We start from the raw sequence: 27,014 nt of genomic DNA on the forward strand, positions 1-27,014 counted from the left end.
GGCTAATAACAGGTTTTCTATTATTCTTACCACATTAATGCCAGAGATTCAGTGTCTAAATGACGAACAGTGTATTTGTCTTCAACCCTCTCCTTATTACATGATTCACTATCGTGTCTGTTCTATAATTTTGATATATCTGCCCTAGCTTTATGGTAGGTTTATAGTGTGGTCTGTACTCTGTGAGTGGCTGATGTTCATACTTACGTGAGCCAGTTTAGAGATGTCTTGGAAATCTCCACCAAAACCACCACCTCCTTGGAGCAGACATGCCCAGATCATTTCTTTGTGGATTTATTCACACCGTCAGCCTGTAAGACAGAGAATTAATATCTTCTGTGAACCTCAATTTGGAGATGATAAACTGCTGCCTGGTGAAATGGTGGGGCTTGCCCACAGTCAAACAGAAAGTCTGGGGAAGAGCACAGAGCTGCCCCCAAATCATCTCAATCTTGCTAGAAAAAGGGTTTTGCTGTCATAGCATCAGTATCCCCAGAAGGACAGATGTTGCATGCAAGTCTAGGAATATTTTAGCTATTCATTTTCTGATTGGTAGTCTTTAAACAACTGAATTTGAAAAGAAATAGGTTAATCTGATATCGGTTTGGTTCACCTAAGACAGAGTCTGACTTTGCTGTTTGACAGACTACACAAATGGCAAATAAAGGCAACAGGAGTAGTTTTGGTTTTCTTGAAAGACAGGGAAAACACCAACATTTTTGTACCCTGTGTAAATAGTACCTGATCTGGTGGTCTGCTGGCAAATTAAACAGGAGCAAAGAGGAAGGAGGATGGGAAAGATCTGACTGAATTGGCCTGCATTTGTCATTAAAAGAAAGAGGGTTATCCCCAGAAAACATTTAGATTCTATTGCCAGCAAGACATTCCCTAGGATAAATGATGCTGCTCCAACAAAGTTGACATAAATATAAGAAAATGGCAAAAATAAAAAAATAACTTTTCAAAGTATCAATTTTTTTCCCTACTACAATGTTTATTTCTCCTTTAATATGCTGAAAATAAAAGATTTCCATCCCAGAGGAAAGTTCTGGACATGCTATGTTATGCGGTAACATTATGCTCTAAAGTTTCAGTCATCTAAATATTGTTTTTGGGATTACTCATGGAAACTTCACAGTGGAAGGGGAAAGGGGAGGAGAAGTTGCATGGAGAAGGGAGGGGGGAAACATCCTTTACTAAAGCTCCATTAGCTCCAGAAAGGAACTCTGTGAAGTGCATGAAAAATATTTTAGATTATTCAAAGCCATCTACAATTTGGGTGTCTGTTTTCAATGTCAAGTTTTCTCCCAACCTCTATCGTATTTTCTCTCTCTCTTTTTTTGCTTTTTTTTTTTTTTTAAATTTCTGCATAGGATAATGACTGTTTCAGAAGTAAGTGGGGGAAAGATGGATTGTCTGTATATGCAGTGTAAGTGTTGAGTAAGGCAATTAAGCGGAACAGAAAATAACGAGGATTAAAACCCTTTTTTAGACCCTGCCAGGGCTGAAATCGTTGTCACACGAAAGATGTGTTTAAGCTAAGGCGAAGTTTGGCTGAGGAAAGTGTGAAGATGACTCTCTAATGACTGTAAAACCTTCAAAATGGCAAGCGGAGGGGAAATCTTGCCGAGAAGGAAGGATGTTTCCCCCCCGCCCCCCCTTTTTAATGTCAGATGCCAAGTGCACACCTGTGATAAATATAACCTACAGCTGTCATTTGGGGCTGGGAGCCTGGGGAGGAGTGAGCTGGTGGGGACAGCAGCTCTCCTTGCCCCCCACGCAAGAGGCTGGTTTTGGCTGGGGTTTCAGCTTGCAGTTCCAGAGAAAGCAGGTGGCAGCACCAGGGTGAATCACTGAGGCGGCAGCGTTTGAGTCAAGGTTGAGGAAGGGGTTATTACACAACTTTCACGTTTAGGGTGGGGACCCATGGGTGTTCAGGAAAGAGCAAACCTACACAAACTCATCGGCTGCTGGGGAAAGGGTAGGAGTTTTAACCCTTTGCTCTTTCTATTTGCCATCCCAAAGCCTACGGGAAAGCAAGACATAAGGGACGCTATGGATAAAAAGATCATATGTTAAATTACACAGTGTTTTGTGTGATGTTGATTGTCCATCACCATCAGACTGGACCTCTTTGCTTCAGAGAACCAGTTTCGGTAGGCTTCAAGACAAGTAGAGTGAAAAAATAAGAAAATAAAAAAAATATCAGAAAAAACAACACCTCACACACATGCAGAGAGGGAGGAAGCAGATTTATAAAACCACCTCCCATTTGAAGTGGGGTGCAAGCTGCTGTCAGAGCAATTTCCCCTTCAGCTGCTCCAAAACAGTACAATTTTGCAACCTCAGGTGCAAGATCCCTGCATGCTGTAGCCCTTCTCCTTCTTCTTCCTTTTCTTCTTCTTCTTCTTCTTCTTCTTCCTCCTCCTCTCCTTTATGCCTCCACAAAACCCATGGCAATAGCTCACCCCCAGCCCTCCCTGCTAGGTCAGGATGACAGATCTAAATAACAGGAGTAATGACAGCTGATGGTATAATTAGAGCAGTGAATTAAGTGTGGGAGTCCTGCAATTTGAGAGGTAGCTTGTGACCTCTGGGCTGTATCCATCATTGATGTGTGCCCTGGGATACCCCTCTGCAATCAGTGGGATGGCACGGGCAGTGAGTGAGCGCAGGTTACATCCCTTTATGCCAAAAAACATGCTATGTAGGAAAAAAAGACACCATGTTCAACTTGCCCCACAGTTCAGAAAAAAAAAAGGTAATTTGATGTTGGGCTAAGATATTCTTTCTCTAGTCGCAGATAATCTACTTTCTTTTTAATGATAGTAGTGTGTAATATTTCTAAATTGCTTGTACTCGAAGTTGTGTGATCAGACACTAATAGACCTCACTGCGACCTTGTTATCCCCAAGTGGCAGCCTGAACTTATAGACTAGTTTCTGGTTCTTGAGATCAGTACGGTTGCATCCATTGCCTTTGCTGCTGCTAGGATCAAACCACTGTTTTTAACTTGCATTCTACAGTGAAATTTCAGACCCAGAACTTTCTGGCATTTGCTTCTGAGGAGAAAGTGGGGAAATTAATCTGTTCTGTTTGTTCTGGCTTAAATATGGAAACATCTGTTAAACTGCCTCCGATTGCCTCCTGGCTGCATTAAAGTGATGACAAATTTTGCCACTGATTGCTGAGTATGTTTCAGACTTTTTGCACACAAGTTCTGTGCAATGCTCAGGACCACTATAGCTAGGGGTTTGGCTCCCTGTGAAACGATTGGGATTAAATGTGCTGATCAGCCTTGAGCTTCATATTGATGTCCAACAACCATACATCAGTACAAAACTTTGATAACTTTCTAGGAAGGTTCTAAATATCTACACATTTAGACTATATTATGTATATACATAAATCTACATAATCTTTATATATAATCTGTAAGTTTTTATATGTATTTATACATATATATATGTGCATATCTAAGCTTGTACCTTGCCTCTGGGTTGGCTCTCTGATCAGAAATTGATTTGAGAAGTAGAAAAAGATTTGAGTAAAAACCCCTTTACCGCACACAGCATACCAGTGCTAAGCAAATAGATCAAAACCGAGATGAGGAAAGAAGTGCTCAGACAAGCAACCCTGGTAAAGGTTGATCAGCCCTTTGCTGGGGAGATGGGGCAAGTTCAGCAAGCAATGGTCACCTATCTCCTAGGAGTGAGGAGATAACCCATAGGACAGCTGAGTCCTACAAGGCCAGAAAGTGTTTAAAGGAGGTGAAAGATTCTGGGGGAGCAAAAATAATTTCTTGCTGGTGTTTCTGGGTTGGAGAAAAAAGCTCTTGAATGTGTGAAAAGAGAGAAAATAGATGAGGAAGAGAAGTAGAGGAACTACTGGTCTGTGAGGTTTGTGTTCATACTCAGACATTTGTTTCAATACCTAGTGCCCTCAGGAAAGGGCATTATAGGGTGGCACTAATCCTTCCTCAGCTGCTGAGGCAACCCAGATTTCAGTGAGCATTTAAGTGCGTTGACTGTGATTGCGTGATCGGCATTAAGTAACAGTGTAATTAGCACTTTTTGGCACATCTTCCTCTGAACATATGGTATTCAACACTTTTGTAAATAAGATATTTATATGACACTCCCTGCAATACTGTTAATGGTGACTTAAATGGTTATTTTCCGCATTTTCCAGAAGTAGTGCTTAAATTAGTCTGGGCAACAGGGATTTCTAGTGTACAGAGATGTTGAGTCAATGGGCTAAATTCTGCTGACTGGTGTAAACTGTGACTAGCATCAAGAGCTTTAGTGGGACAACTTTTGAGGCTGTAGTGGTAAAAGATAAGACATTTACAGATGATTAAGGAAATTCCTTCTTGTATGTGGAACCTGGGGAATTCCTTACTGCACACTGAAACTGAAATGAGATACAGGAGAATGGCTCAGGATTACTGAGAGAAATTATTTCAACATGAACTATTGGACATTTAAATGAATCAGGGAAGGAACTACATCTTTGTTCTGTAGGTATTTGCTGGAATCTAACACCTGAATCCAAAGTTTCATAATTTGAACAGCATAAGTATAATGCTTCAGTGTATATGCCGTAATTCTGCAATTAATTTCTAGCAAAATAGCATCTCAAATCATCACCAAAGGTTCACATTTGTTGATAAAAATATAAAAGTAAAATTCTCAGAATGCTACTATTATTCATGCTGCAAAAACCCCCTATTTTAAACAGGGATGCTTTGTATAGAAAAATGTTGTGTTCTGAACCTATAACTGCTAAAGGTAAAGAGGAAAGGTCCCCTTGGGTGGTTTAATCACAACTTTCTGCAGGGCTTCTTCTATATTCCTTGTTAATGGCTGTTTCTGTTCATATGTTAGATCAAACTTCCTTTATGGAGGATTAGGAAATGTGATGATTTCCTCTTGTTCCAAGATAAATGAATTTGTTAGGCATTTGGTGGAACCCTGGGGCTCACTGTGAATCACAGCTTTTGGTCAATCGTTGTTCAATACCTGTCTACAAAATAATGTGGGGTGGGGGAATGTAATAAACTCCATACTTTCACTGCAAAATGAAATTATTGCAGTGAGCTTTGGATGATGTTAGGAAAGTGACACAGTGAGAAATAAAACTTTTTTCCCTCTATTGCCTTAAGTCAGTGATAACTCACAGCGGTGAACAAAAAAAAGCCAGTGGATAACACATGTTAGCAAGGTCTCTGCAAAATTACCATCCACATTAGACTTTTTCTTTATCACTGAGATCCACTGTCAGCTCGCATTAAAATTCAGAATGCTGACAAATGCATTTCTCTTAACAAGATCACCATTATTTTATTATTTTTACTAGGCAGGAGCAAGGCAGGGACTAGCAAGTAGGGCTACTGACACTACTGGAGGCTGTATTTTGAGGGAGAAGGATCTTATCATTTCAGGATGGCTACATCCAGCTCATGGGGTCTGAAAGTCATGCAACCATCAGTGTGAAGAATTTACTTGCGGTCCCTTGTACCATCAGGGAAGTGGAGGCATCATCTGATACACTGCCCTCTTCCTTCCTCTCCTCCTTCCCATCCTCCCTCTGGCACTGCTACCCAGAACACACTTTCTCAGAAGGGAATTATTATCATGACTTTGCACCTGGAAGTCCAAGTGAAGGTCGTAGCCTCACCATGATGCAAATTATCTCAGAGAGGGAGTTTGTGCTTCAGCTAACTCCATCTCCTGTGCTTTGCTTGCTGGTCAACAAAAAGGCCTAAGGCAGAGAAAGATTTTGTTTTGTTATTATCATCACTTTGGAAAAAGGTTTTGTAATATCCTAACATGATGCTGAAGATGCAACCCACTGGGTGTCATTTCCTTCTGGGGAAGTTTTACAGTTTTCCTGTGTCTCTATCTTGACCTTCAGCAGTTACTGAGCCACCCAGGCAATCAACTCAGACATCTGCATATACTGGGCTTTTAAATGAAAATGTTTTGCTGTACTAGACTCAAAATACCTATTAAAAAAGAAAAAAAAGTTGAGAAATCTTTCTCAGGGGCACATAGGGAATTAACACAGATTATCAATTTTACAAGATTGTTAAAATGAATCTCGCCTTGTGATCAAAACTATCACCCCTACCTTCGATAGTACAAGTTCCAGGGAAGTCATTTTTCCCTGATTTGGGGTAAGAAATCTTCCAGAAGCACTGGAACTGTCACATCTGACAACCTGTATGCACCTGCTGTAAAATGTGCTGATAATCAGTGTCTTGATCTCCAAAGATCTGAGTGCTTTCAGCAGATCATCTAAACTCTCCAATACAAATATCTAACCTCAGATCATCTAATCAAATCCTCTGGCCTCTCAAACCTTGCTAGGTATTTATGAATCACTCACACACCATCAGAATGCTATGCTGGTAACAAATTTAATACTCCCAAAACCTAAAGAGAGTGTTGGTAAGACATCTATCTGGACAGACGCTGAGGTCCAATTTCTCTTCTTGGGGTTGCCATCATGAGTTGAATGTAACAAAGAGAAATTCAGGACAACATCTCTCACCTGCAGATATGTGGTTTGGACTTTTTTTCCTGGGCTTGCAAGCTCAATTTTTACTTTTCATTGACAAAATCTGAAGGAAAATCGCACCCAAAAGTCCTACCCAAAATACCCGAGAATAGGAAAAATGCTGACTATGTGTTCATGTTTTTATTCATACTAACTGTACTACGCACCAGCAAGATTTTGGTGCTTTTTTTTCCCCTGACATCAGGACATTTAATATGCAGTTATGGAAAAGGAGAAACCCAGGCTCTGCACACACCATATTTTGTGTATCCCACAATTAAGTATCAAACTCATAATACTTAGTTGAGAGAATTATTTCAAGACACCTCTAATTTTCCAGAGGAAAACAGATTAGATATGAACTGCTTGGTCTTTTTCGGTTTTGGTGATGGTTGATGAGAGAAGACCTGAAACTTTTGCTTTACACCCATCCTTGGTCATGAGTAGTCAGGTTCCAAATGGGTAATTAAGACTCATTTCACTGTTTACTTAACGTGATAACCATGGCTCTAATTTAGAGTTTTAAAGTGTTTGTTGCAAGGCAGGAACATAAACATTCAGGAAAGTTTATTTTATGATTTCTTAGTGCACTAGATGGCACTAAAGCATGACTTTTATATATAGGGGGAAAAAATCCCAGCAAAAATTGATATGTAGGCTCAGTAAACCTGAACTATTTTGGTCAGGTATATTTTATGAAAGTTCTTTGATATATTATTTGTAATTTTTCATTTTAATTTTCAGATCATCAGAAACAGAGAATTAATTACACCCACTTTGATATTAAAAGAATTTCAAATTGAAAATAAATAATGCTGGAAAGTTGAAAAAAAACCCTGAAGAAACTAATTTACCCCAGGCTAGATGCAAAATTATTCTAATGTTCAAAGATTAGGGGGCTTGATGCAAGTAGAAAAAGTTCTGTACCAATTATATGGCTTTTTTGCAAACTTTAGATATCAAAAACATTAAAGTTACAAAAAAAAATAAATAAGGTCTTCAGATTTCCTATATAAAAAAAATCATTCTTAATGTACAAGCAAATAGCTAGCTCCATACTGTCTCCCAGGCGTATCATGTTCAAAACAACAGGTAGAACCATCTCATAAGACCAAGGCACTTTTTCTCCTACATGAGTAGCAAAGAAACAAAATTAAACTTTATTTTTTTTTCACTTCTTCCCCTCCCTTCAAATGAGTAGTGATGGTTTAACTTGTTCGAAGTTTCTCTTAATGTATTCTCATGTGTTGTATACAGCAGGTTTTGCTTTCTAATATGATAATAATAAGCAACAACAAAGGAAATATGAAGGGTGGATCCCTTGTAAAACTAAGCCTTCTAGACAAAACTGTAAATAAATATGTCTTAGGTCATCTTGGGTATTTTTTTGCCTTGTTGTAATGCTAAGCATGATTAAGGAAATGTTTTAAGTCTTTATGATGTTTAGATGATTCTACAATTATTCACTGAGAATTTATTTGAGAAAGGAAGCAGGAAGAAAAGAAGAGGGAATTAAAAAGAAAAAAAAGGGGGGCAGAAAGGTGTGTATGGTATTTGAGTTTGCTCCAGCAGTGATCTTGCAGCACTTTATTTCCAGCAGCTACATAGCAAAATGGTAGTTGCTTCATTTATACTGCAATCACAAAGGTGAGATGTGAAGTCCATACACTAAATACCAGCAGTCTGGGCCAAATACAGAGCATGTTGTAAATGTTATGGTTTCATAGTGAAGACTGTCATTGATTTGACATTGATTCCAAAAGCAGTTATTAATATTTGCCTGCAGGGACTGACAGGATCAATTCCTCCACCAAGAGATGTAGCTCCATTTAGCTGCAAAGGCAGGTAAGAGTCCAATCCACCAGACATTGATTCTACCATGGGCATTGTTGTTCTATTTTGGAAGGAGAGGCCTGTGCTCTCTGCTGAGAATTTGTCCTTGTGTTTATAACTGAAAGCCCATATATACGCACTATTGAATTTGTTATTTTTCTGTCAACTGAATCAAAGCCTGCATCTCAAGAATAAGTATTTCATGGGAAAAAACTAAAAGGCCCACATGAAGCTATTAAATGTGACCCAAGAGCACACAAGTCCTTAAATTACAGTGTTTGTGGCAGTCAGCTCATGCTATTCTGAGGGCTAATATTTTTAGCACCTCTACAGAAAATAACTTCCATGAGAATCAGAAGTGAAACAGTTTCAGGAATACTTGTTCCTAGCTTCTCAAACACTAATTTTCCACACTTCAGATGCATAACTACAGAGAAGGAGAAGAGATGAAGAGAAAAGCACCAATTCAATGTTTTTTTCTTTATATATATTTGGCTGACAATGTCACCAAAACAAAAAAAAAAAAAAAAGAAATAAGATAATGGGATTGCATCCTCACCAATGTAGTTGGTATGATTGCACCATAGCATTTGGACTTTACTGTTTTAAACATGATAAATGACCTTGTCTGTTTCATAAGAATACCATAGATCTAAAATGAACATCTTAGAAAAATTAATTACAGACATCATTGATAACACCTCAGGTTATTAAAAATGAAAGAATACTAAACTTCCCAATTTACTTTTCACCATGTTGCCTGCGCTGCATTCAGTCTAGACAATTTCACTTTTTTTCTCATTGGGTTTCATTTGTTGATTCTCACGCGATAAGTTAAGGTTACAGTTACCAAAGGGGACTTTTTTTTTAATAAAGTTTCTTAACAAGAAAAAAAAAAAAAATATTAAAAGAAACCTGCTTGTCCTGATTCTCTCTCCCCTTGTTTTTGTGATACATTTTTTGTTCACATGCAAGGGGAATTACAGCATGTAATTATTATAAACTCACAATCCTTCAGGTGCTTGGCTCCCAGTTGCTACCTTCACTGCTTTGGCTGAAAGTTTGGATACTTGGTCCTCTCCCATGCTCAGTAGTGTAGGTCTTCATTCCACCTAGCTTCAGACACTTAAACAGGGAACCTTTAGGAGCAGCAGCCCAACTAAATAACCAATATGAGCCTTCTATACCTAATTTCCACACCTACTGAACACTGGTGGCACGTTTTTTTCTCTCCTGCAAGCTCACAGGGATATCTGCACACTCTTCAAACAGAAGACAATCAGCCCAAAAATGGTTCCAGCCCCAGAGTTGGGAATATCTAACACAAGAGCAGTGCAGAACTTCTTGAAGCTCCAGCATGGGAGTTGTGGGGTCAGGAGGACACTTGAGTTGCTGGTGGGATATAAATGTCTCTGATCCCATTATTTCTTTCTGTTGACTAGGCAGGAAAACTAGGAAATCACTTAGATAACTAACTGAAATCCCAGACAAAGGCTTGTCATGGAGTTATAGGGGCTTTGGACTAGTCCCCAGTTCAGCAAGTCATTAATGACATGATTATGACTACGTGCATGATTAGTTAAGTACACAGTGTTGATTAGTGACTGTGTGACTATGTCATGTAGCTTTCATGTTTGTATAACTATAGTCATGCACCTGGTAGATTGCTTTAGTATTCCTAAAGAAGATTTATACATTTTCCATAAAAAAAACACTGCCAGCTTTTTTTTATCAACTAAGTTAATTTTTGCAATAATTTTTCAAAAATTTTGTCTATTCAGATTTTCTCTGTTTTTTCCCTCTCCAGTTCCCCTTCTTTCCACTTTTTCAACAGGAAGAAAACAGACATTTAACCTAAACTATTAGCAAACAATATTTCAGAGTTTGGTTTCAGGTCTTAATGTTTTCCCTAGACGATTCACACACAAATAAATTATTTTATTAAAGCAGCAATATATTAACATAGCCAATAGCTAAGGTCTTAAATAAATATTAAAAACAGGTTTAATTTTCCATTTTAGAAGACAGATAAAACAGCATCACTGAAAAGGAGCCTGCATACTTAGAAACAAAATACTGTTCATTCCTTTAGGTTGGTGTTAAAAATGTGCATGCAGATTACACTACAGGATGGAGACATCTTTTCTTTGCATTTCCAGTCTCTGTCGAAGGAATTCAATTCTGAAACACCAAGTGCTATGAACAACTAACAAAAACCTTCAGAGAGCTAAGTTAACTGAAACCCCATCACATCAATATTCTGATACCTTTTTGTTTGTTCGGGTTTTGTTTGTTTTGGTTTTGGCTTTTGTGTTGGTTTGTTTTTGGTTTTGTTTTGTTTTTTTTTTCCTGTGACAGTTGTATTCTTACTATAAATCTCACTACCTAGTGGGAAATGCTATGAAAAGATGAAGCATTTTTACATAACCGATGCTGACCCAGCCTAACTCTGTAAAGTAGGGAGTAAAAAGAATAAAATATAGAGAAAACTCAATGTAGCATAGGAGGTGATTTTCTTTAACAATTTTCAATAGGCTCAAGACCAACCTCAACTGACAGGATGCTATGTAGGAATTACTGTGTGGTGTTCTAAGTCCTGTATTTGCAGAACATCTGGATATATCACAATCCCCTCTGACCTTAGAGCCTGTGAATCAATGAGAGGAAGAGCGGTGAGCTTCAGGGAAAGAAATGGGTGGCTTGCAAATGTGAGGTTAAGGAGATTCTGCTGTGTGTGTGAGATTTTTATAGACATACATAATGTGTACGTGTGAGTCTGTACATGTCAGAGTATATCTATCTATAAAATAAAAGTTGGTTACAATAGATGTTCTTATCTGACCTACTTAAAATTGTACATGAAAGTACAGTTAATTTCATCTCCTATCTGTCAGATTGATATAAATCTCCTGTTCAGTATTAATTATTGTAAGCATGAATATTCTTCAGTTTTGGGGGAGACCTGATGATTAAAGCTACTGCAGACAGAAATCCTGAACTCATTAAAATTCCCTCCCACACCCCCTCACTGAATGCGCATGCAACTTTTCAGACAGGATTCATCACTCTTCTGGCTGTCATGCAGTCTTTTGCACCTTTGCATATAAGGAGCGTAAAATGCTACTTCTGTGAAGCATTCGTGTTTTTAAACTCAGTCTATGTTCATTGTGCTGTGAAGTAAGCGGGAGCAAAGTGATCTTGATTTTCATCTGAGCTTCACCTAAATGCTCAGAGCTCATTTTCCTTCTGTTTCTTTCTGCTTCTAAATCCTGTGAAGTACTTTGACCTCAATAGCTCATGAGGTGATGCACGGTGTTAGTGACATTTTTGTTCTCTTTTAATGAAATAAAATGTTCCTATCCAAAATCATGTCAATGACAAGTGTAGAAATGATGAATTCAAACCTAAGGTTAATTGCCCATGCTATTGTTTAAAAAAAAAAAAAAAATCCAGAACAAAAACTTGCTTTACATCTGGGTCTATGTTTATGACTTTAAACGCCATAGGATGGGGTTTCCTTCTACCTGGATGTGTCATCTTCTACCATGAAGGCCCTGATGCTCCCAGGCCCTGGTCACTCCCAGTCTGATGCTTCCAAACATCAACAGGAGTCTCACAGACTTCTGCCCCCTACTGAACGAAAGGATTTACCATTCATGGGATCTGGGATCTGAACCACGTCAACAATTAACACTTGTCAATGAGAGTGATTGGGGAAGGGAGTAAAGAATTGTGTTTTGATGGTCAGGAGTGCCAAGAGATTTTAGTTGTCTGCCTTTTAGACATTATTTTCAAAGGGAAAAGTATATTTGGATAAAGAACAGCCACAGAGGAAGGGGCAGGGGGTGTGCAGGAAAAGAGAATACAGTTTTGCTCAGAAATGTTGAGCTATTAACAAGTTGTTTTCATTAGATGCTTTAAATTAGTGTCATTAGGGTTTTTTACCTAATCAGACAAAATAGTCCCCCAAACCAAGAAATACACATCCCAGAATAGTCAATAGACTCATAATTATATGTTCAGTCAACATGCCTGAAAATCAGGTTCAGCTCCCTACTCTGTCAGAGTTGAAATCAAAACTGTTTCTGATGTGTCAAGTAAGTCCTACTGGACTGCTCTGGCTATGACAAATATTCTGAAAACAGCATTGTGAACATTGATTTTTTTTTATTATTTTTTAATGGATTCATAGTGATGATAATTTGATTGCTTTTCATACAAAATAATGTTAGGAAGTGCCTGCGCAGGCCTCGCTCTTAATTCTTGGAGACTGATTTCTCAGTGTTCCCTCAAAATTGTCTTTTCCTGTTACATGAAGCTTTCCTGTAGCACAGATAAGATGGAATGTCACTTCTGAGCCCTTTAGAAGATGTTGTCCGGAGGGGTTAATGTAGCCTCTAACACAAAGATGAATTGCTCCTCAGAAGATGGGCTGCACACTTTGCATCTGCATTTTTTTTTCCTGTGGTACACTTAAAAATATAAAGTGTGGAAGAATACATTTTCCTCTTGTGCTAAAATTAAGGAGAAAATGTGCAATTTAGACAAAGTAGTTCTAGGTATCTTTGAGTGGCTTCCTTATTCTCACAGCCAGGTGTCTTCAAGAAATATTTAGTAAATAGTCTTTTATGTTGTTGTCAACAACCCTCATGCCACCATTTCCAGTACCTTTGCAGTGCCCAGATCATAATATTTGGTTTAAAAAGTACTTGGTCAGCACAAAGAATCTTCACTGAACGAGTCTTGTCTATCACGGTCAGATTTGAAGGAGAGATTTTGAAGGAAAAAACAGAACAGCAAATGAAGGACAACATAAACTGGTTTAATCTAGATATTCACTCCCTAATCTCACAAACATCTATGGTTTTCTTTAACACTACGTGAACCTTTGCACAGTGTGTTCAGCTGCATAATGCACTGTTTTTTTCAAAGTCCTTTGGTTTGAGAGGAAAAAAAGGAAGAAAAAACCCTCTTATCTCAGAGACATTCTACAAGCCATTTATTCATCAGAAATAATTGTGGTCAGACATTTAGCTGAGAATGCTGGTATTTGTCCTAATGTTCTGTAAATGTTTATACCAAACTTAAATGAATGTAAATACTCCATCTCTGAGCTCTGTGGTAAATCGTTTGTTCTGCACAGAGAGTGTTTGGTGGTGAAGTTACACTAGAGCACATTCCTACTGAAATAGTTGAGACCGATGGCAACTGGCCATCTAATCCCTGAGCTCAAATGTAAATACTTTACTCCACAAGCAAAGCTGAAAAAAACCCAAACTATATTTTGGATGCTTTTGTTCCAGAGTGAAAATAACCTGTACCAACTCTTTCCCTGACACAACCTGTTTATCTCTGCATGCTGCTGAGCTCTGCAACCTGACCTATTAAAAGTCAAGTCTTGGCTCTTCCTCTTCTCCTTCCATCTCAGAGCTCTGGCATTTGCTTTTCTCCCTCTGTTTTAGCTCGAGTCAAAGGGATAAGTAGACAGCAAAAGTTTCACTTTGCTTTGGGTGAAACCTTGAATGTTCTTTTTCACTGCAGGAAAAACTCCCATCGATTGCAAAAGGAAGGAAAACGGTGGACATGCACTTCCCTCTTCTGAAAATCAGAGCTCCCAAATGCAAATTTAAGACTTGCAATAGACAGGTATCAGTTCCGCTAATTAAGTCTCATTTATCTTAACCATTTCACTACTTAATCAGATAGCACAGTGATAAGACGTTATAAAAAACTATGTGACAGATAGTCAAGGTCTAGACTTCTCTAATGTGGCAATTTTTTACATTATGATCTTTCTTTGTATATGCAGATGAACTGCTCTCTTATTAACTTCCTTTTGTAAGCATTTCACACACAAAAAATCAGATAGGGCTTTGAAAAAAAAAAAAAAAAGCTTTCCAAAGTGATGAGAATGAATTAGCCCATAATTGGACTGATTGGTAAAAGTTCAGTGCAATGCAATAAAAGTGCACTATTATCAGGATTTAAGCTTACTATGGGGAAATTTTATTGCTGCGTATTTAAAAAAATATCATCTTTGGCTACACTCTTCAGGGACTTACCAATGTTGAAGTAGGTAAAGAAATCTGTAGAATTAAAAGACTCCTCATACAAATGTAGGTAGAACAAACATTTAGCTTCTAATATTTGTTACTTGAATTGCGTTAGTTTTTGTGGGCTGTCATCTGAGGTTGAGGATTTGTATGCCAGATGCTTTCCATAAATCTGCATATTATTTGGTGGACAGAAACATTAAAGACGAATGGCCATGTATCCTCTCAGAGTGTCTCTGCTACAAACCTAAACAACAGTTTAAGAACATCAGTGTGTTTCCTCTGTATAACAACATAGAGGAAAAATACTCAAGAGGTCTACTCAGTACAGCAGAGAAAACGATCACAAGATTTACTGCCTAGAAACTGAAGCTAGGTACCACTCTCACAAGAAAACCATCATGCATTTTTGGGTTGGAGACAAATCAAATATACAAATTATGTGCCTGGGCTTTCATTGACTTCTTTAGCTCATTTTGGATGGGGGAGTGTTTCTAACCTTGGTGCTTTGTCTCATCCAGATGCTGCCAGGGGAGGTGTATGGCTTTTGCTTTGCAGGTAATCTGATTCCCTGTGTTTTTCACAATCCTCTGATTGTCAAACTTCTACAAATTTCCAAATGGAGAAGCATTCTATGGTGAAGGCTCCTGACAAGTAACTTCTTCAAGAAACTTGCTTCAACTGGTTCTTTTTGGGGCCTCCCACAATATCCTTGAGATTTCAATGGAGGCCAAGGGCCCTTCAGGATCTCACATAACATTAAAGAAAGTTCACCAATTTTCATTACCCTCATTCCCTCCCAGACTCTTGGAGAAAGAGATACAGTGTGACTTGAAGGTTATCTCATTGGGAATTTTTCAGAGAAGGGGAAAAGTGAATTCAAAGTGCACATGGTAGGCATACCAACTCATTAACGCTAACTGAGCTCCAGCCAGCTCATAATTGTGTCACCAAAAGGAGGTAATATTTGGGGTAAACAAGCAGAACATAAGTGAGCTACCATGATGAAAATTAACATCTTGATCTTAACCTAGAAACTTTCTGGTTCCCATGGAAAAGTCTAGTCAGAAGTTAAACAAAAACAAAATAAGTAGGTCTAAGCAAAAAACCCAAACAACCCAACCACCAATTATAATATGCTTAGCAGGAAAGGAAATGTGCAGAATAGTCAAAAATTTAAAGGTCCCTTTTGGTGAACAGGAACTCCTACAAACAGCCAAATGGTGACGAAACTATCGAGTTACATGATCCCATTATCGGGACAGCATCTTTTCTTCAAGGCAAATTGCTACGGCTTCTCTGTCTGTGTCTCTGATGAGCATGACCTTTGCAGAGCTAACAGAAGGCAAAAAGAGAAAGTATTGCAAGGCTTTCAAATATTTTTGCAATAGAAAAATACCTATGTCTTACACGGCCTTTTCGATCTTGTCCTTCAAAGTCGAGATTTCTCTGTTTACACAGGGCCATTAGTCTTGTATTGTACATTCCACTCTTCTACAAAATTAAGAGGAGAGTTTAAAAAAAATGTTTACTACAAAGAGGGAGTTTACAGTTACAATTTAAGAATTACCAGGCTACTTACTGACTTACTTCACCCCAAGCCTCAGTAAAGAAAATGCTGTAATACAGGAGCAGGAATAGCAGAGTGAAGTATCATTTCTTTTTTTCCCAAAAAATTAGTTTGTTGGGTAGGACAACTTGTAACTTGTCATCTAAGCTTTAAAATAGAAATCTAAATGGTTTTATTAATGTTTATAATTTGTTCTGTAGTGGGTTTAATCACTAATTGAGATTTCAGTGGTAGAGCAGACTATTAAGATATTAATATCATAACTGTTAATAACATTGATCCATTAGAGAATTTAAAACTCCATTTTCTAATAATAATCAAAGATTGCAACTCATAATTCCCTTTTGAGATTTGGAATACCTGACATGGTTCATAAGCTTTCACTTACTGACTTCATATAGTTCTATTAGAATTTCAGTTTTCATGACAGTAAGGCTTTAGACCTTAGGACTCCAGAGAGATCATTTTTAATTGCAAATACTCAAATACAAGAAAAAAAAAAAATTGTTAAATACCAGAAAGCAGCCTAAATTTACCATCTTTCTTATTTTAAAGTCTCATGATTTTGTAGCTCACCTCAACATTTAAAGAACGAGGTGACTTATGAATATTGAAAAAGTGAATAATTAAAATTTCAACAGAAAAGAAAGACCCTCTCAGATCTTGATGAACTAAGTCATGCTTTTTAATTGTGCTTTGTAGACTGTTTTTATTAAAATTATAATGATTGATGATTAATTGACCCAAACCAGAAAAATGTAATTAAAAAAACCCAGAATTTCTCACACTTTTTCTTCCTCTTCTTATTTCTTGACATTTATGTCTTTAACTGTGAAGCTATTTTTTTCTTTGTCTGGCAATCTCCAACTTATATTGGAAACATATTTGAATAGCCTATGCCTGTTTCTTTGAGATTGCATTAGGCTATTGATGACAGTTAAACCAGAATGCATTTTTAAAGTGAAATTCAGAGCATGTCAGAACAGAAACTGAAGTCTCTTAGGTGTCTGAATAGATTATCAAGATGATATTTTATCAGCATTAGGGATATTATAAATGTATTTATATTGCAGGAAAATAGATTCTAAGACATTTAACACAAAAGATACATTATATTGATTTCTACCAACCTCTCAGAAATTCCATTCAGTAATATTTTTTGTCCTGTGTTTCTAAAACAATATAAGTTGTGAGGAGATAAGAGTACTGCAGTTTTAATTGCCCTTTCTGAAAGGGAAATTACTCTGCTAAGCCCTTTACCAAGTCATTGTCTGAATGCTTCCAAAACAGAAGCCTGTGCTGAAATATTAACACATCCTGAAATTGTGTTATCTTCATCTTATTAGAGAAGAGCTGGGCAGATGTTGTACAGACAATCCTTCCCCATGTCTTATTCTTACACACTGATAAAATTATATCACCCATTTAATTAATTAATTAATTAATTATTCTGACCATAGATAGGCAAAGAAAAAAACTTCAGCAAGACATTTGGGAGAATTTAGTTTGCTTATTTTTCTCTCTGTCTTCTTCTTCCTCTGCCAACAACTGTTCTCCCAGAAACCAAATCTTGTCCCTGGGACTTCAGTAGAGTTGGACATTCGTGGGACCGGGAAGCCAGGCAAAACATAGATCCACCATTGTGAAACATAGATCACCATTTTCCTCCTAGTCCTGGTGTCCTCAGTCTGTATCTAATGAAAGTTATTTTCAACATGGTTTCTCTTTGGGAGCGAATCGAGTCCTCTGCAGAATTAATTAAATGCAACTGCAGTTCCAGGGACAGCACATGAAACACCGCAAGGATGAAACTGTTCCAGATTTAGGTCATTTTGCCTTATACAATACTTCAGCACTATTCCAGAGAGCTTCCTTCCCTCACACATCGCACTCAGTCTCTGAACACTGGCCAGCTGGGGAACATGAATTTTCAGACTGTACTATAGAAATACCACTTTGGTGGGCTTCAGGGCAGCCCTTGCATTGTTTCAGAAACTTCAAGAAATGGCAGAACACTACAGTGCCTGTGTGGTGGGAATGCAGCCTCTCTGCTCTACACACAGACAGCTCCAAGCTCTGCGAAACCAGGCACTTTGCACCATCTAATGAGAGCTACGGAAACTACTCTGAGGTGAACATATTTAACAACACACATGCAGTCAATGCCTCTTCCATTAAGTTTGCATCCTTCACAACCTGCCCTTGTTATGACCTTGCACTGGAAGAAGAAGCATGAGATGTGGTTGTAGCAACAGTGACCCTAAGAATGTCCTGTATGCTCAGCTCAAAATGACAGGGTCCACAGGGGGAGGCAATGACTACAATCATTTTTGCCAAGGACAGCAAACCTACATGTAGGCTGTTAAAAGAAATAATTGCACTGTCCCTTCTCTTGGAGGGCAGCACAGTGACTCATAACAGCCTTGGTATTGCTCAGCCTGAGATAGAGGAGTGGGAAAGGAAGAGCCCTCACAAATACAGAGTTTACAAATAACAGTGCATTACTGATTCCAATACTTGCTGTCGCAATCTCAAAAAATGTCGCTTTTTCACTGCGTATGGTCCTATCCATTCCCCTGGAAATCTCTTAGGGGCCAACACAAGCTCTCTGGATGATGGCATCCTCTTCATTTAGGTGCTCTATAATCCATCTCACAGTAGCTTGCTTCTTCAGTAAACCCCTAACTTTAATTAAGTGCCTCAATTTAGATCGTGTGGACAATCTGCCTCCTGTTCCCTAAGTTATGCAGCAGAAAGATGCCATCAAATTGAAAGGGTTAGTCATTTTTGAGAAAATAGTTCTAAGGAATTTCAGAAAACCATTATTTCTGTTTTACAGTTGAGTAAACAGAAACCTAGAAAGATTTAAATGAACTGGGCTCAGTAACAGGCTTAGATAGGAAGAGAACCTGATTTTTTCTGATGCGAGACTGCTGTCTCTCACTATCACACCAGTCTCGCTGGTAAATCTATCAGAGAACCACTCTTCCTTCCTCTCTCATGTTCTGCATGTCCTTTGAAATGGCAAACCATCTGCTTGATATAGACATCAGTAAAATAAGTCTGTCTAAACGTTTCTGTAGGCATCTTTTTAAAATAAGGTGGACCATTTAGCTTGGCTTTTTCTGGTCTTGACTCCTTATGCACACATATAAATATTCCAGGCCTTGGAGGGACCAATTAAAAAGGAATTTCCCAAGTGCGGGTTTTAACACAAAATTGGATGATCAGCAGCCAAGCTTCAGATTTCCTTTCATTGGCTCTTTGTCTGCTACATCTGCATGTAAAGATATTTTATGAGCTCAAAGGAATGAACCAAAGACCAGACAAAGATCATAGCCAGGAGCTAATCCACGTGGTTTAAAAAGATTTTATAATTAAACTTTGTTATACCAGTAAGGATGATCCTGACCTGAATTAAGGCAGGCAATCTTGTGCCTTATTCTTCTTGTCCTGCAGGAGAAGCACCAATGCCATGTTCCTCTGCAGAGGTTGCATGATGGGCTGGAAGAGTATACACAAACCTCTTGAAGTGTCCAGGGAGAATGAGGGGCTTACAGGGCTGAAAAGTGTGTACACATAGGACAAAAGGCCATCTTTAATCTTGGTGAACTCAGTAAAATACGTGTTTACAGCAAGTGGACCTCCTTGAAAGTAATAGAATAGGCAAAGGAAGATATTAGAAGTGTTGTCTCCTTGTGTGACCAACGTCCTGCAGCAGTAGGGTTTGTATAACACCTTTGAGCCTTGCAAGATGGGCTTAGGTGAATTGCTGTCCTGCCTCAGTTTCCCTTTCCATACAGCAGAATAAAAATGCTGACCTCCATTTGCAACCATTGCTATGGATTTGTATTAAAAAGAAAGACTATATGAAATGTTATGGACACGAAGACTCATATAAGGATGCATTTGGTTGATGCAGCTACAGTACATCAAGTGGAAGATCCCACACTTCACCAAGGTGTTGAATACTCCCTTAGTTATATCCTATCTCGACTAAGAATTTGACCCTCTGAGCTACTGCAGGGCAACTACAGAGTGTTCGCTTGTGGCAGATACTGCAATGTTTCTAGTTCTCCTCTCCCTACTGATATGAACGCTGCAGAGAGATAAAGAGCAAAGGAAACAAAGATGAGCTGATGGGCTTCCTCCTTCTCTGTCACAAAACACTAAGGTTTATTTACCAGGAGGAAATGCTGCAGCTTTCACAAGGTATGTAAAGCTTTAATCCCACGTAATCGCCATCGCCAAACTAGTCTGCTCAATGGGATAAAATGTGTTCCCCGTGCCCACTGGGTGGGAAATCAGTTGATTAGAAGCATTTTCTGGAACCAAAAAGCTTTTTTGCACGCTGCCTCTAGATGACCTTTTGTAAATCCCACCAAATCCTAGTTTGCTTCCCACCATGTTGCTAATAGTTTGATCTGTGGCCTGCTAATGAGGTACATATTGCTTCACCTCCAGTAAAGGTATTAGGGTGTCTACTCCGTTCTGCAGCAGCACAGAGATTATAGTTGTTTGCGCCAGGAGGAAAACGAATTTCCAGGGCATAAGTCATCATTTAGAGTTATTAACGAAAGGATTTATTATGTCGCTGTGTTTCAAACGGCGGTATACATGATGCCTAGAGCATGCCAGAGTGCAACAACCTACCACATAATGTCCTAATGAATCACCACATGCTGGAGGAGCTGCAGAACCTCAACATTCAGTCGCACATTTCTCCCCCACACACCAAATTGACAAATAAGGCCATAATGGCTTTGCACTTTTATCAGGTAAAACTGATCTCAGGAAGATGAGTACATTGAAACCACGTCGAGAACTATGTAGGGTGGGGGGGAAATCCACCCTCTGAAATTTAAAAACAAACAAAAAAAAATAAAAAGTATTGGTGCAGCAAAAGAGCTCTAACACAAAGTTAAGCACTAACCCTTAACCCCATGGGCACCAGGGGTCTGTGTCAGTGCCTGGGAAGTCAATGGGATCTTTAACCATGTCTTCAGGGCTTGCAAAGTTAAGTCCTACTGTAAAAGACCTTACTTTCCAGAGTTGTGAAGATGAAGCTGACTCAAGGCTATTGAATCTTGCTTGTCCACGCTTGCCCTCTGTGTAATTTATAGTAATTGAAGGCCAAAGGCTCCCCTCTCTAAAACAAGCAGTTAAGAAATAATTTTCCTTTTACTGAGCCAATGTCCAGTGAGGTTTAATTAAACAGTGTTTAGAGTACACTTTGTGTTCTCCAGGTGGCAGGAGAGACAAATTATTATTTATTTGCTTGTGCTCAACTTGTTTGTATTTTCAGGCTTAAAGCCTAAAACAACTATGTTTTGGTTTTTTTTTTTCCGATTTTGCTTTCAGTAAAGGCGGTATATATTTTCTTATTTACTCCACATGGAAGCAGACTCAACTAATATTTCCTTGTCCATGACTAATAGCTAAAATAATCTCTGAAGTACCATGGTCCTCTCTGGCTGTGTTTCAGGAAAGGTGAAAAAAAAATCTAACCTATCATCTAGCCCTGTTTGATAAGTGAAGAGATGTTGGCATTTTTCAACAGTGTGTTTGAGTTTCAAATTCTCATCAATGCTTTTTTAGGGGCAAATCTTTCTCTGGTAAAATGTTTTTTTACCTGCATTGAGGTAAGTGGCTTTACCTTGAAAGAGAGCCAGGAACTGAAGAACAAGTTCATGTCCCTCCATGTGAACTCATCATCCCCCTCCTCCCCCTCTCCTCCTTCCCCAAAGCATGCTCTGCGTTAAGAAGTGTCATTGAAACAATTCTTGTAGTCAGTCCCCTTAGCAGATTGCAGTATTTCTTCTGCCTCCTTTTACTTTTCTGTCCAGCTGATTAGTCTTAGGAGTGTGGACTTTAACCTTTTTGGTAAATTATTGATTCTTTCTGATAGCTTATAGGGGAGGAGTCTGATGGTATCGCAAGCTTTGATTTTTAGGACCGTTTAGCATTTCAAAAGAGTTTCTAAGAGGCAAGAACAGAGACAGAGGTAACGGTATATTTTTAAAGCAAAGCATAGGTCAGATTCGGCTTCTACTAAACTCTGTGGCACAGCTCACAAAGCTTGTGCTAAGAGGAAGCTCAGGCCCAGCGGATGATGAAACCAGTGATTATACAGCACATTATGTTAAAGAAAAATTAAATCAAATGCAGCTGCTTTTATATAATTCAAAGACAGAACTCAGTGTTTTCTTAAATGAATTTTGGTTCCTTTTCCCCTCTCTGCTCTCTGCACACTGATTCCTTGCCTACAAAGAAAAGCTTCAAAGAATATAAGCAAATCCAACCCTTCTATTTAAGCTTTGCATTTTTACCCCCCTTTTTCTGTTTTTCTTTTTTTTTTTTTTTTAAGTTTATTCTACTTGACTCTGCCACAAAGAAATCCTGTTTTTTTAGTTCTCTCTGTGATGTGCTTGTGGTTCTAGGGACTAAAAAATGCCTTAATGAAGGACAAGGTAATGTCTGAAACTCTGCTTTGGAAAAGCACCACTGTCCATTCCAGTCAACGGAGGTTTACACTGAGTCATGTCCATTCAGAAAGACTTGTTTTCAGACAAGAATCTACATGCCACTGGTTACTGGAGCCTAATGTGGCTAAAAAGTAGATCAGAAACCCACAATGGGGTTGATAAAAGGTACATAAAACGAGCTCAAAATTCACATATTGTTACCAAGTGGGAAAAAGTCATCATATGGGGAAAAGAGCTTTAATGTGAACAGATGCATTGCAATGTGTAGAAAATTATATCTCCTCCCAGAGGAAAATCTTCAGCTAAAAATATTTGACATTTTATTGAGTCATTAATGTGATTCCACGGTTAAGGGCATTTTCTCCTTGCTGCTGATTCAGTAAACTTCTTAAGCCCGCATGAAACCTGAGCATGTTTGTGGTTCCAACGAGTTCAACTGGGGCACAATCACATGAATCAAGTGAGACAAGCGAGTGTCTTTCTGAATCAGAGCTCTATGCCAACTGCAATACTTCCAATTGCAAAATATACCGTCAGGCATTTTCCACCAGAATCTTGATTTTTGCCTTGTTTATACTGAGTCAGTCGATATTATTTGGTTCTCTAATTGAATACAAGCAGACACTATCTTTAGCAGATTCTTGACTACCAGTGTTTGGGGAAACAACATCGTTGATAAAATTCCCCACAGATTTGGAAGAAAATGTCTCTAATACAACTGTACTATTTTTAATTGTTTGTGAGATGTTTAGAGCAGTGCTGAGAGTATTTGAACTTGTGACTGAGTAGACAGCTTTACCCATATTGAGATCCAAAATTTAGTACGTGTGTTTTTAAGAATCCAATTATTTTATTTTGTTCTAGGAGAAGAAGTAAGAGAAAACTGCCAAGGGGAAAAAAAAAAAAAAAAAAAAAAAAAAAATTAAGAATTAAAAACAACTTTTTCTATGGAATTCCTAGGGAAATCATACACTATCAATCATACACTATCAGGTTGCATACATTTATTTTCCACATATAAAATACTTTGTCCTAGAAGAGATGTTCATAAAAGCCTCTCAATTCAGTCATTTGACAGATGAGATCTGTTCTTGATGTCAGTTGCTGAGTTACAGGTCTCTTCATCTATTCTGCTACTGTGATTCTTATTCTGTTTATCTTTGTGCCCACACAGTATATCAGTAGAAATTTATACGTGTGTATGCATATTCTATACATACAGCCTATCTTTATTATGCAGATGATAGCAGTGTTAAGCTTGCTGCAGAGGGCATCTCTTTCATATTTCAGAGGAATGCTAGGCAAGGAGATCTATTCTTGAAACCCACAATATTAGAATAAGAATAAAACAATTTTCATAGCAATGCAGTGGGAGAAAAAAAAACAGTAGAATTCTGAGAACAATAAACACAAGGCCTTTTTAATGAGATGTGGTGAAAGAAAACCTAGTGTTGAAAACACTTAGAGCAACCTCAGCACTCAGGAATTGAGTTACTGGGGTTGATTTACTTCTGCCCTGTGCTCCACACAGACAGAGAGCAAAGGAGGTGGAAATCGTTACCATTCTCCATCCTGGCATGAGCTCATTTTAACTCCCACCTCACTGGGTACAAATGAGTTTAAAGACAACACAGTGGAAACATAGACACAGTTTGGTCCAAAACAACAGATTATGCATTTTTAAAACATCTTTTTACAGTTTGGTGGGGGTTTTTTTCTGTTCTGTTTTGTTTTTAATTGATACTAGTGCTGCTATTATTATTGAATTAAAACTGACACATTCGTATTATGGGTTCAGGTTTCTGTTTTCTACTACACACATAGAAGTCAAATGTATCAATCGAGTTCTGTGACCTGTGAAACTACTGAAATCTGTTTCTGAAGACTTTCAGTGCAGGTTTCCCACAGGTAGGACATTCAATAACAACTATGTCTTCCATGACCTCCCTGGCACCAAGTCATACCAGGGCATTTCCCTCAGTCCAGACTAAACACAGCTTTCTCATTACTCACCTGCTTATTTTAAAGAATTTCTCAGGATTCAATATCTTCCGAAGTTCTACTCTTTTGATGAACTTTGTTTAAATCAATCAATAAGTTTTCAAAACAGGAAACAATCAATCAATCAATATGATTGCCTCAGTTTTGTTTTCTGACAAAACCAGGTTTTTTTGCACAAAACTTTTGAGCTCTTGATTACAGTCCCCTGAGGTGAGGCTTCATCTGACTTGGCCCTCGTTACCTAATAGGCATCTATTTGGAAGCTGTCAGCTAGGATGAATGGACATGCATAGAGAGAAGGCAGTAGGTACTATCTAGTCCTGAAATAGATACCTCAAGCAAACAGCAAAACTTGACACTCTGAGGTAGTTCTGTCCCTTTCCATTTCCTACCAAGGAAATTCTTAAGTGTGGTTTACAGTAAATAGCTGAGTCTTAGATGGGAACGGCTAGGTGTGGTTTAACTGGTTCCTGGAGAATATCATAGGAAACCACTGTGAGCAAGGATATTCTGTATGCTTTGCAATACAGATCGGATGCCTTTTCTGAGCTGACTTTTCAAGTGTTCAGTGGTGTCTCGATGTTATTTCAGCTAGCACGACCCTAAAATCAAATCTGCTAGCACCTTTGCAAACCCTGCTGTCAGCCAAACTCTTTACTAAGTTGAATGAGGACTGAATCTTTCAAGTTCTGTCCAGCTTCAGCTTAAACTCTGATGGCACCGTACAGCTCCCAATTACAAGATAAAGCAAAGTGCCCTGAATCAAACTATCAACGACCAGCTGGCAGGTTTGCTCACTCAGTCTGTGACTACACACAAGCACAAAGTGTTTCATTTCACCTCTGAAGTGGCTCATACTTTCCCTAGGATCTTGCTTTTGAGGTCTTATTACCTATGACATTGGAAAAGTCAAGACACGACTATAATAAGTTCTTGTGAAATGTATAAAATAGAAACCACAATAGAGCTCCCTAGGCCTAGATTTTGAGGAGACTCAACCAAGTGCTACTCACATGCAGTTCATAAACAGGGTGGGACAGTTGGTGGATCTAAGATGGGGTTACTTGGTGGTTTCTTTTTTGCCATTTTCCTTCTTTTTTTATTTCTGAAACAACTCAAAAGATCATCCACATAACAAATGTATCTGTAAGAAACTACTGAGACAGGGAGGAGTCCTTCAATGTCTAGTGCTTTCTGAGGGCTGGGTCCTAAATTTACCATAAAGAGTGTCTACCCATACCTACTGAAGCATAGCTGGCCTTGAACTGGACTCACCAATATCCACAGAAAATGCTGCACAAATTTTCCTTTGGTTCTTGCAAACTATGCACAATCAAACTCAGATAATTAAACAACAACAACAAAAAAAAAGGATTGCAAACTGTGGTTTTCAACAGAAGAGCTTTTGATTTTGGTTGCACCTACAAATGTAAAAGGAAGCTGGAAAACTAGCCTTACTTTTGTGGTGTTTATTCATTAAAAAAAAAAAAAATCTCTGTAATAAATTAACAATGCAATATTTCCAATTTGTGAATGATAATGTTTAGAAAAGAGTTGTTGAGAAAGGATTTTAAAAGGTGTGCTACTGTAAATCATTGAAGCATAAGACTTACTTCTACATAGATACTATATCCTCAAAGGTCTTGGAAATTATGCAACAACTGAATATAAAATGAAGGGTATGAGATACTGTAAACAAACTGCTTCTTAACGTCTCTATCAAGGCAATACATTTTAACTTGGTGTGTTAAAAATGCAAACAAAACCTTTAACTCCTAAGATCAATTGCAAGCATAGAGAGACTCAGTTTAGGAAGAACATTCTGTCTTGTCAAGCTCACCTTATCATCATGGAAGAATAAACAGTGTAATTATTCTCACCTTTTTGTTTGTTTTCTAATTGGATCATTTATTACTCTCAGGAAATTCAAATCAACATCAGATTTATAGCACAAGGCTTCTGAAATATTGATTTGGTTATAGAAATGCCAAAGCTGGCAGGTAAGTTGTCTTGTTGCCTCAAGAGTCTTTTGCATTAGCAGAAATTATGGAAAAAGCCTTTAAAATTGAGTAAATTTAACAATTTGTTTCTGTGTTGGGCATGGTTAAAAACTCTGTTCTGTTCTTTTACCGATATTTTAGCTCAATTTATCAGCCTATGGTTTGTAACACTGATGTGTTTAAATCAAATACACAAAGGATAGGATGGTAACAATTCTGTTTTGCAGAATGTATTTCACTTCTAGGTTGGTTACAACAGGTTTTTGAATTACTATTAACACAATTTTTCTGGTTAGTTACCAAAAACCTACAAACATAAAACACTGATGATCCTGAAATGGCACCTCTGCATTCCTTGCAAGTTCTCAAGTGTTCAAAGTGTATTTTATTTACCGCTGAATGTTGTGCTCTCCACTGCTCAGCTATGAGTGTTTCTGCTGTTTCTGTAACCAAAAATGCAAAGCAAGACCTAAAACATAATTATCTCAAACATATACAGTAAGAAATTCAG

General features: G+C 38.2%; 1 long non-coding RNA gene across 2 annotated transcripts in view; it reads right to left on the reverse strand.

Moving 5' to 3' along the window:
* LOC135578245 (uncharacterized) overlaps positions 1-27,014 on the reverse strand; it is a 47,635-nt gene that overhangs the window by 17,262 nt on the left and 3,359 nt on the right. For both annotated transcript variants that reach the window (XR_010469662.1, XR_010469663.1), the window contains exon 2: positions 208-311. This is a non-coding gene — a long non-coding RNA (uncharacterized LOC135578245). The remainder of the gene's footprint in view (positions 1-207; positions 312-27,014) is intronic.

This window comes from Columba livia, chromosome 1 (assembly GCF_036013475.1).
Source record: "Columba livia isolate bColLiv1 breed racing homer chromosome 1, bColLiv1.pat.W.v2, whole genome shotgun sequence".
Lineage (NCBI taxonomy): Eukaryota > Metazoa > Chordata > Aves > Columbiformes > Columbidae > Columba > Columba livia.